Consider the following 9,810-nt stretch of genomic DNA (forward strand, 5'->3'; position numbering starts at 1 on the left):
CACACGCAGCGACAATGAAGTTCCAGGAAACTCAACAGAAGGGAAACTCAACTTAAAAGCCTTACCGGCAGTGGAGCTCGGTGGCGGCAGCGGCGTTCCCGGCGGTTGAGGCTCGACCAGAAGCTCCGGCGGTCAGAACAGCGGCACGGCTTCTCCCTCCTTCGGCAACAACAACAGTGGTGATTTCCGGCAACCGCCGATCTCCGGCATCAGCAACAGGAGCTCCAGCTAGGCACCGAGGAGCAGCAAATCGGTAATGCCGTCGGCCAAGGTGCGACGATAGAGACGCCCTCAACCGCGGTGAAACGCGGCGGCTATGGAAGCTCCGCGGCGGCTGGCTCTGTGACGAGGATGATGGCGCGTCAGCGGTGATGCGACAAGCTGGTCGACGACGAGGAGAACGGCGAAGGCCCACGCTCGGCGACGATGACAGGCGGTGATGGCTTCACCGCGGTGGCTCCCTTTCGCGCATCTTCTCTCTCTGCGTGCGAGTTCGGCGGTGGCGAGGCAGTGAGGCGCGACGGTCTTCTCCCTCGGTCAGGCGACGGCGCGATGGCGACGGTGAAGCCCGCATGCCGGCGCGGGTCTTTCTCTCCTTCTCCTTCCTCGGCCCTCACAGCTCTCTCCCCTCCTTGTCAGCAGCGGCGGCGACGGTGGCAGTGGCGTCCACCGCGCCGCCTTTCCTCCTCTCTCAATCTTCTTCCGCAAACCCCTACCTGTTTCCCCCTTTCACGTTGCAGCCGCTGCTGCTGAGTATTAGGGAGTGTTTGTGTGTGCTGGGTTGTGGGGGGGAAGAAATGGGTTACCGGGTTAGGGTTTTAGGGTTAGGGTTTCTCTTTCAAAAATTAGGGTTAGGGGCATTTTGGTAATTTCAAATAAAAATAGGGATATTATAGTAATTAGAAATAAATTCTAATCCATTAATAATAATGTATAAAAATACTATTTGCTCATCAATTTCATAAATTATTTTCAATAAAATGTCCCCACCAAATAATTAGAAATAATATACTTATTTTCTTCATTTTCCAAAATAGTAATATCAATATTCTAAAATATTACTTATCCAATCCAAATCATTATAAAATACTTATTATTTTATAACTATCAACTTTATAATTCAAATATAGAAAATAATCCAATAATTATAAAATTGGATAATAATCATAGCTTATCTTAAATCCAATAAATCAAAACTTGCATTAATTATCTTTAATAAAATAATTTCTGAAATTAAGGCTATAAATAATTGTAGGATTTGAGACTTGATCATAATAAGACTTTTCAAAAGTTCTGGGTCTTACACAGGAAGCTAAAGCGAGGTCCCGGGCTAGGACTGGTGGTGCCAGGGCGGTTATCTCTCCTCCTCCCCCTCCTCCCCGAAATTTGGGGACTCCTTCAGAGCCCATTGTGATTTCAGCTTCTTCTCAGCCGCCCTCCTCTCCCCGACCTTCTCCTGAGCCAGAGAGGAAGAAGCGCAAGGCTTTGGAGCCTGGCACTTCCTTGGGAGGTGAGGTTAAAATTGATGCTCCTGCATTCATCCGGAAATACATCTATCCCCATACTCGTATAGGTATGGATGATGTTTCTGTCCGGAACCACCTTACCTCTCTGGCTGAGGAGAGTATCAGGGCGGCGGGGGTCTGTACCAAGCTCTTAGATATCTTTGAGAAGGCCGCTCTTAGTTCTTTGGGTTCGACCTCGAAGGTTGAAGAGCTAGAGGGAAGGCTTCTCATGTATCAGGAGCATGAGAGGGAGTTGAAGAAGGAAGTTACCAAATTGAGGGAGGAGATAGATAGCCTTCGGGAGAAGGAGAGCAAGCTGCAGGCTCAGTGCAACATGGAGGTGGGCCTGAGGAAGACTGCCCAGGAGAGTTACCAGAGCTTGTTCGAGGACCTTGTGGGGTTAGAAAAGATTTGCTGAATGCTCGGACTGCCTACGCTGAGTTGGAGGACTCCATTGCTGAGGGATCTGAGGAAGCTTGGAGGATATTTAAGGAGCAGGTCGGGGTCATTGCCCCCGACTTGGATCTTTCCCCTTTAGATCCCGACAAGGTTGTGATTGATGGGGCCATTGTTTATCCCCCAGCTCCTCAGGTTGTCTCCGAGTCAGAGTTGAAGACTCGGGGGGCAAAGAATCATCGAGTCTCCTCCTCGTTCGAAGGATGCTCCGAGTTCCTCAAAGCCCCAAGGTTCCTCATCTCCGACTCCTATGGATACTTCTCTCCCTGGCCCTGAAGCTGTTCCGACTACTCTTCCTGGTTCTGGTGGTGATCCGTCTACTCCTCTGCAAAAATAATTTTATTGGCTATATGGGGCCCGGCCTGTGGGTCCCCCCTTTTTTAAACTCTTTATATTTGTTTGTTGGTGGTGGTGTTTGTTTGAACGATTTCTTCTGGCCTTTTAAGGCCGTAAACAAAACATTTGAAAATACTCTTTTTGATAAGGGTTTAAGTTAACAAAATAAATACCCTTTTTTGGATAAGGGTTTAAGTTACCTTATGCGTGTATGCTTTTCTGATTTTTATTTTCCGAAGACCCCTTGATCTTTTCTGAAAAACTTTCCTTTGGCTTGTCTGAATCTTTTTGCTTTAAGGGTTCTGGGATAGCCTTTAAGCTTTTTCCCTAGGTTTTTCAATCTCTTTTTGTTATTCCTCGTACTCAATTTTGTTTTATTGAGTTCTTATGACTTAGGTTATTTTTGCGATTCGTTTTCTTTTCTACTCGATTTCGACTTATGAGTCGAGATGTTTCCGAGTTTTTTACGCTCAATTTTCATAACCTCTTTACACCGACTTGTACCTCGTCGTTTTATCCTGACGACCATCTAGGTCGGTTCATGGGATTTTCACGCTTTGTCGAGCTTAAGTCGGCGCGTTTCGTAGAAAGACTTAAAAAGCAAAAAGGAATTTATAAGAGATATTGAAAAAGATCTTTATTTATTGGGGAGGTACCTTTTTGCTACTAAGGGTTTTTGACAGCCTATTTTCCCTTAGCCTCTACTATGATGCCTCGTTAAAAACCCTACTCCAGAAAAAACCCTTTATTTTTGGGAAAAAATCATGAAGTTGGGAAAAGAGTACATCAGGGAGTAGAGTTCGCTTTTAACTGTAGTACCTTTTCATATTACAAGCATGCCACGACCTTGGTAACTCGGTGCCGTTCAGGTCGGTCACCTTATAATAACCTTTTCCTAAGACCTCATTGATTTTGTATGGTCCCTTCCAATTGGCGGCGAGTTTTCCTTCCCCCGATTTGTTGACCCCAATGTCGTTTCTGATCAAGACCAAGTCGTTCGGGGCGAAGGTCCTTCGAATGACTTTTTTGTTGTACCTTGTAGTCATCCTTCGCTTCAACGCTGCTTCTCTTATCTGGGCTTCTTCTCGGACTTCGGGCAGCAAGTCGAGCTCCTCTTTGTGCCCCTGTATGTTTCCGATCTCGTCATGGAGAATCACCCTTGGGCTTTATTCATTGATTTCTATGGGTATCATGGCTTCTACGCCATAGACTAGTCGGAAGGGCGTTTCTCCAGTGGCGGATTGGGGTGTTGTCCTGTAAGCCCATAGCACTTGTGGGAGCTCCTCAGCCCAGGCTTCTTTTGCATCTTGTAGCATTTTCTTTAGTCCTGCCAGTATGACTTTGTTGGCTGCCTCGGCTTGTCCATTTGCTTGTGGATGTTCCACCGAGGTGAACTGGTGTTTAATCTTCATACTAGTTACAAGGCTTCGAAAGGTAGAGTCGGTGAACTGGGTTCTATTATCTGTGGTGATGGAATATGGTATCCCATATCTTGTGATGATATTATTGTAGAGGAACCTCCGACTTTTCTGGGCTGTGATGGAGGCTAGTGGTTCTGCTTCTATCCACTTTGTGAAGTAGTCGATTCCCACGATCAGGTATTTGACTTGTCCTGGGGCCTGGGGAAAAGGGCCTAACAAGTCCATTCCCCATTTTGCAAAGGGCCATGGAGAAGTTATACTGATTAGCTCCCCGGGGGGAGCCACGTGGAAGTTTGCATGCATTTGGCATGGTTGACATTTTTTCACAAATTCCGAGGTATCTTTCTGCAAGGTCGGCCAATAGAATCCAGCTCGGATTACTTTCCTGGCTAGTGACCTTGCTCCGAGATGATTTCCACAGATCCCACTGTAAACCTCCTCTAATACCTCCGTGGTTCTTGAGGTCGGTACGCATTTTAACAATGGTGTTGATATTCCTCTTCCATAGAGAATATTCTTCACCAGAGTGTAGTGTTGTGCTTCCCTCCGGATTTTCTTAGCCTCTTTTTCCTCCTTGGGGAGGATGTCGAATTTCATGTATTCAACCAAGGGGTTCATCCATCCGAGGTTTAGTCCGGTTACCTCAAGGATCACTTGCGTTTCCTCTGTTTTTACCACGGAGGGTTCCTGGAGAGTTTTCTGGATCAGGCTTCTGTTATTCCCTCCTGGCTTGGTACTTGCTAACTTGGATAGGGCGTTTGCTCTGCTATTCAGATCCCGAGTTATGTGTTTGACCTCAGTTTCTGCAAAGCGCCCAAGGTGTTCCAGAGTTTTTTCCAAGTACCTCTTCATATTTGGGTCCTTTGCCTGATATTTTCCACTTATCTGGGAGGTCACCACTTGTGAGTCGCTGTATATCATCACCTTTGTAGCACCGACTTCTTCTGCCAGCTTCAATCCAGCAATCAGGGCCTCATACTCTGCCTGATTATTTGAAGCTGGGAATTCAAACTTGAGGGAAACCTCTATTTGGGTTCCTCTTTCATCCGCCAATATTATGCCTGCACCGCTTCCTGTTTTATTTGAGGATCCATCTACATAGAGTTCCCATGTAGTTGGCTTTTCCTCTTGATCTCCTGCGTATTCTGCTATAAAGTCGGTGAGGCATTGGGCTTTAATTGCCGTCCGAGTTTCATACCTCAAGTCGAACTCGGAGAGCTCTATTGCCCATTGAACCATTCTCCCTGCAACATCCGTCTTTTGGAGGATTTTCTTCATGGGTTGGTTCGTGCAGACTCTTATTGTGTGAGCTTGGAAGTAAAGTCATAGCCTTCGTGAGGCTACTACTAAGGAGTAGGCAAACTTCTCTAGTTTGTGGTACCTTAGTTCGGGGCCTTGTAGAACTTTGCTGATGAAATACACTGGGTGCTGACCGACCTCATCTTCTCTTATCAGGGCTGACGCGACAGCCTTGTCTGCTACAGATACGTATAGGACGAGGTCTTCCCCAACTATAGGTTGGGTCAAAATCGGAGGTTGACTCAAGAATCTTTTGAATTCCTGGAACGCCTCTTCGCATTCAGGAGTCCACTCGAACTGACATTCCTTTCTCAATAAGGAGAACAGTGGAAGGGATTTCAGTGCTGATCCTGCCAAGAATCTGGAGAGGGCTGCAAGTCGGCCGTTTAGCTGCTGGACCTCTCTTAAGCAAGTCGGGCTTTTCATTTCTAGGATAGCTCTACACTTATCGGGAGTCGCTTCGATCCCTCTTTGCGTCAGCATAAACCCTAGAAATTTCCCAGCTTCCACCGCAAAGGTACACTTTGTAGGATTTAGTCTCATCCCATGTGACCTTATGGTGTCAAATACTTACGAGAGGTCTGCTAAGAGGTCGGCCTCTTTTTCGATTTTTACCAGCATGTCGTCTACATAAACCTCCATTAGTCTCCCAAGGTGGGGAGCGAACACCTTATTCATCAGCCTCTAATACGTGGCCCCTGTATTTTTCAATCCAAATGGCATGACCACATAGCAGAAGTTAGCTCTGGGCGTGATGAATGATGTCTTCTCCTGGTCTGGCTCATGCATCGGGATTTAGTTATATCCCGAGTAGGCATCCATGAATGAAAAGTATTGATACCCCGAGCTAGAGCCTACAAGGGTGTCAATGCTTGGGAGTGGATAAGGGTCCTTAGGACATGCCTTATTTAGGTCGGTGTAGTCGACACACATTCTCCATTTGCCATTTTGCTTTTTGACTAGCACTACATTGGCTAGCCATGTTGGATATTTAACTTCTCTGATGAAGCCGGCTTCTAGGAGTGCCTGTACTTGCTCTTCCACTACTAGAGCTCGTTCTGGGCCGAGCTTATGCCTTCTCTGTTGCACAGGTCGGGACCTTGGGTATACCGAGAGCTTGTGGGACATGAGCTCAGGGGCTATCCCGGGCATGTCGGAGACTTTCCAGGCAAAGAGGTCGGAGTTGTCTCTTAGGAGCTTAGTCAACCCTTGCTTTAGGGTTTCCCCTAGGTTGGCTCCTATGTTAGTGTTTTTTCTTCCTCTTTGCCGACCTGTATTTCCTCAGTTTTTCCTCCCGGCTGTGGTCGCAGCTCTTCTCGGGCCCTTGCACCGCCGAGCTCTATGGTGTGGACTTCTTTGCCTTTTCCCCTCAGGTTCAGGCTTTCGTTATAGCATTTTCTTGCCAGCTTCTGATCTCCCCTCACCGTTGCTATTCCCGCTGGGGTCGAGAATTTCATGCAAAGGTGGGGAGTTGACACCACCGCTCCGAGTCGATTTAGGATAGCTCTGCCGATCAAGGCATTATATGATGACCTTACATCGATGACTATGAAGTCTATACTCAGAGTTTTGGATTTTTCCCCTTTTCCAAAGGTAGTGTGTAGGGGTAGAAATCCTAGTGGTCTTATTGGTGTGTCGCCTAGTCCGTACAGGGTGTCGGGGTAGGCTCTTAATTCTTTCTCATCCAAACCTAGTTTGTCAAAAGCGGGCTTGAAAAGGATGTCCGCTGAGCTCCCTTGATCTACTAGGGTTCTGTGGAGATGGGCATTGGCTAGGATCATAGTAATTACTACTGGGTCATCGTGCCTAGGAATTATTCCTTGCCCATCTTCTCTTGTGAATAAAATGGTGGGAAGGTCGGATGGTTCTCCTCCGACATGATAGACTCGCTTGAGATGTCTTTTGCGAGAGGATTTGGTGAGTCCCCCTCCCGCAAATCCTCCTGAGATCATATGTATATGTCTCTCCGGAGTCTGTGGTGGTGGGTCTCTTTTATCCATATCGTCTCGCTTTCTCTTCCCATGACCGTCCGACCTTTCTATGAGATATCTGTCAAGCCGGCCTTCTCTAGCCAACTTTTCTATCACATTTTTAAGGTCGTAACAGTCATTTGTCGAGTGACCATATATTTTTATGGTACTCACAGTAGTCGCTGCGACTCCCCCCTTTTTTATTTTTAATGGGTCTGGGAGGTGGCAGCCTTTCAGTATTACAGATCTCTCTGTATACATCCACTATAGAAACCTTTAGAGGAGTATAAGAGTGATATTTCCTTGGTCTATCGAGGCCGAGCTCTTCCTTCTTCTTGGGTTCCCTCTCCCTCTCTTTTGTTGAGGGGAGATGCCCAGGTCGCCAACTCGACTCTCTCAGTCTAGCATTTTCCTCCATGTTGATGTACTTTTCAGCTCTTTCCTGTACATCACTTAAGGAGGTGGGGTGTCTTTTAGATATGGACTGTGAGAAGGGACCTTCTCTAAGCCCATTGACTAACCCCATTATGACTGCCTCAGTGGGCAGGTCTTGGATTTCTAGACATGCTTTATTGAATCTTTCCATGTAGGCTCGTAAGGATTCTCCGACCTCCTGCTTTATTCCCAGGAGGCTTGGCGCATATTTTACTTTGTCTTTTTGGATGGAGAACCTCATCAAGAATTTCCTTGAGAGGTCTTCAAAACTGGTTACCGACCTCGGGGGGAGGCTGTCGAACCACTTCATCGCTGCTTTCGACAAGGTGGTCGGGAAAGCTTTGCAGCGAGTTGCGTCAGAAGCATCAGCCAGATACATCCGACTTTTGAAGTTGCTCAAATGATGCTTCGGATCTGTAGTTCCGTCATAGAGGTCCATATCGGGGCTTTTAAAGTTTCTTGGAACTTTTGCCCTCATTATGTCCTCACTAAAAGGATCCTCCCCTCCTAGGGGCGACTCTTCTCTATCGTCACGGGAGTTCCGACCTTTGAGGGAGGATTCTAACTTTAAGAGTTTTTTCTCTAACTCTTTTCGTCGATCCATCTCCTCTCTTAGGTGCTTTTCTATCTCCCTTTGTCGCTCCCGTTCCTGTTCTAGTTGTTCCAAGCGACTTTGGTGGACATGGACTAATCCCATAAGTTCAGTTGCGTGGGACTGTCCGTCCTTCTCCGATTCACGGCCTTCTGAGGAATTCACCTTCGGGGTTTTGACTCTAGAGGTACCCTCTCTGTGTCGATCGTTGGTTTCCTGGTGGAGGGTTAGGTCTGCGTCATTATTTCCGGTATCCAGATTCTCTTGTTCGGAATCTGTTTTCACATGACCCTCCTCAGGGGATCTGTCCGCCATCACTGGTTGATCTCTCGGTTCCCCAGCAACGGCGCCAATGTTACGGTGGGTAACCGGAGATTAATGGGCTAGATGGTATTGGTTGGCCCAAACGTATGAAAGAGGAGGCCTGCAAGTGGGTTGACGATCCACGGGCTCCGTCCGACTTGTTCGTGAGAGGTGAAGGGGGGTGGTACCTACAAAGACACTCCGATGCCAAAGTCAGCAAAGGGAGCAAAACAGGTCTAGAGAGTATTGGACTTCTGAGATACCTGAGAAGTGTCAGTGTATTTATAGGGATAAACCCATAACCACCGTTGAAGTAGTTCCGCCTTTCAAGGGGAATAACCGTCCCTTTATCTTAGGGAGGTTAAGATATGGCTCCTAGAAGTGGTTAGAGAGATTCTAGGGGCAGTTATCCTCTTGAGGGAGGGTTTATCTGCCAGCTAATCCTCGTACCGACTTCTTTAGAGCAAGTCGTGAAGATAGCCGACTTCGTAGTATCTGGTCGGTGTAATGAAAAGCTCAACTCTTTTGGGTTGGGCCTTTTTTTCTTAGATCATGGGCCTTAGTGTTGGGTTAGGGTATGAACAAGTCCAATTTTATTTTACTTTTTTTTAATGGTTTTTTTTTAACTAATTAATTGCAGCAGTGACTATCTTTTAGTTGATTACCTAATAAAGTTGTAGAGATGATCATGGTTCCCAACCCCATTTACTTAAAGTTTATGATTGCCAGCAATAATAATTTCGTGATTGCCAGCATTGTCTTGTCTCTAAACTAGACTATTGAGGACACCAACAACAATAAGTGCTGAAATTGGTGGAATAATAATAATAAATAATTTGTGATTGCCACATTGCTGTCTTGTCCCTAAATTAGACTCTCGAGGAAACCAACAACAATAATGCCGAAATTGGTGGAGTAGATAGCGATGATAATAATAATAATTTTGTGACTGTCAGCATTGTCTTTTCCTTAATTAAAACTATTGGAGGACACCAAGAGCACTTTTTATTTTTAATATGGAGGAGAGGTTGGTGTGTTGCAGCCTTATGGAGAATACAGGAGCTTTATCTACATGTGGTATTAGGGGAATACAACTTGAACCGAGGGAGTTGAATATAGGAATACGGAGGGTCCGTTTTCTTTTATACCAACTCATGTGTTCGAAAAAATATTTTGTATACCAATTCGGAGGGTCCGTTTTCTTTGTATTAAAAAATAAAAAACACTAATCGAACGGTCCGATTTGTTAATGGTAAATTTTAAATCTTTTCTCTCTCACAACTTAGACTATCCGATTTGGTAATTCAATTTTTTTTAACAGAATTCGGATGGTCCGATTTCTTCTGTCCCACATCCATGTATAGCACCCCCATCCTCCATAACAATGCATAACACACATACGCATGGCATATCTAAATTTTTTAGCCACACCAAGAACAATAATGCTGAAATTGGTGGATTAGATAATAATAATATAATAATAATAATAATAA

The 9,810-nt window shown here is 45.8% G+C and overlaps 1 long non-coding RNA gene across 1 annotated transcript in view; it reads left to right on the forward strand.

The window, feature by feature from the left end:
* LOC110267881 overlaps positions 5,525–9,810 on the forward strand; it is a 13,361-nt gene continuing 9,075 nt past the window's right edge. The window contains exons 1-2 of the long non-coding RNA XR_002355842.1: positions 5,525–5,534; positions 5,996–5,999. This is a non-coding gene — a long non-coding RNA (uncharacterized LOC110267881). The remainder of the gene's footprint in view (positions 5,535–5,995; positions 6,000–9,810) is intronic.

This window comes from Arachis ipaensis, chromosome B02, assembly GCF_000816755.2.
Source record: "Arachis ipaensis cultivar K30076 chromosome B02, Araip1.1, whole genome shotgun sequence".
NCBI classification, from domain to species: domain Eukaryota; kingdom Viridiplantae; phylum Streptophyta; class Magnoliopsida; order Fabales; family Fabaceae; genus Arachis; species Arachis ipaensis.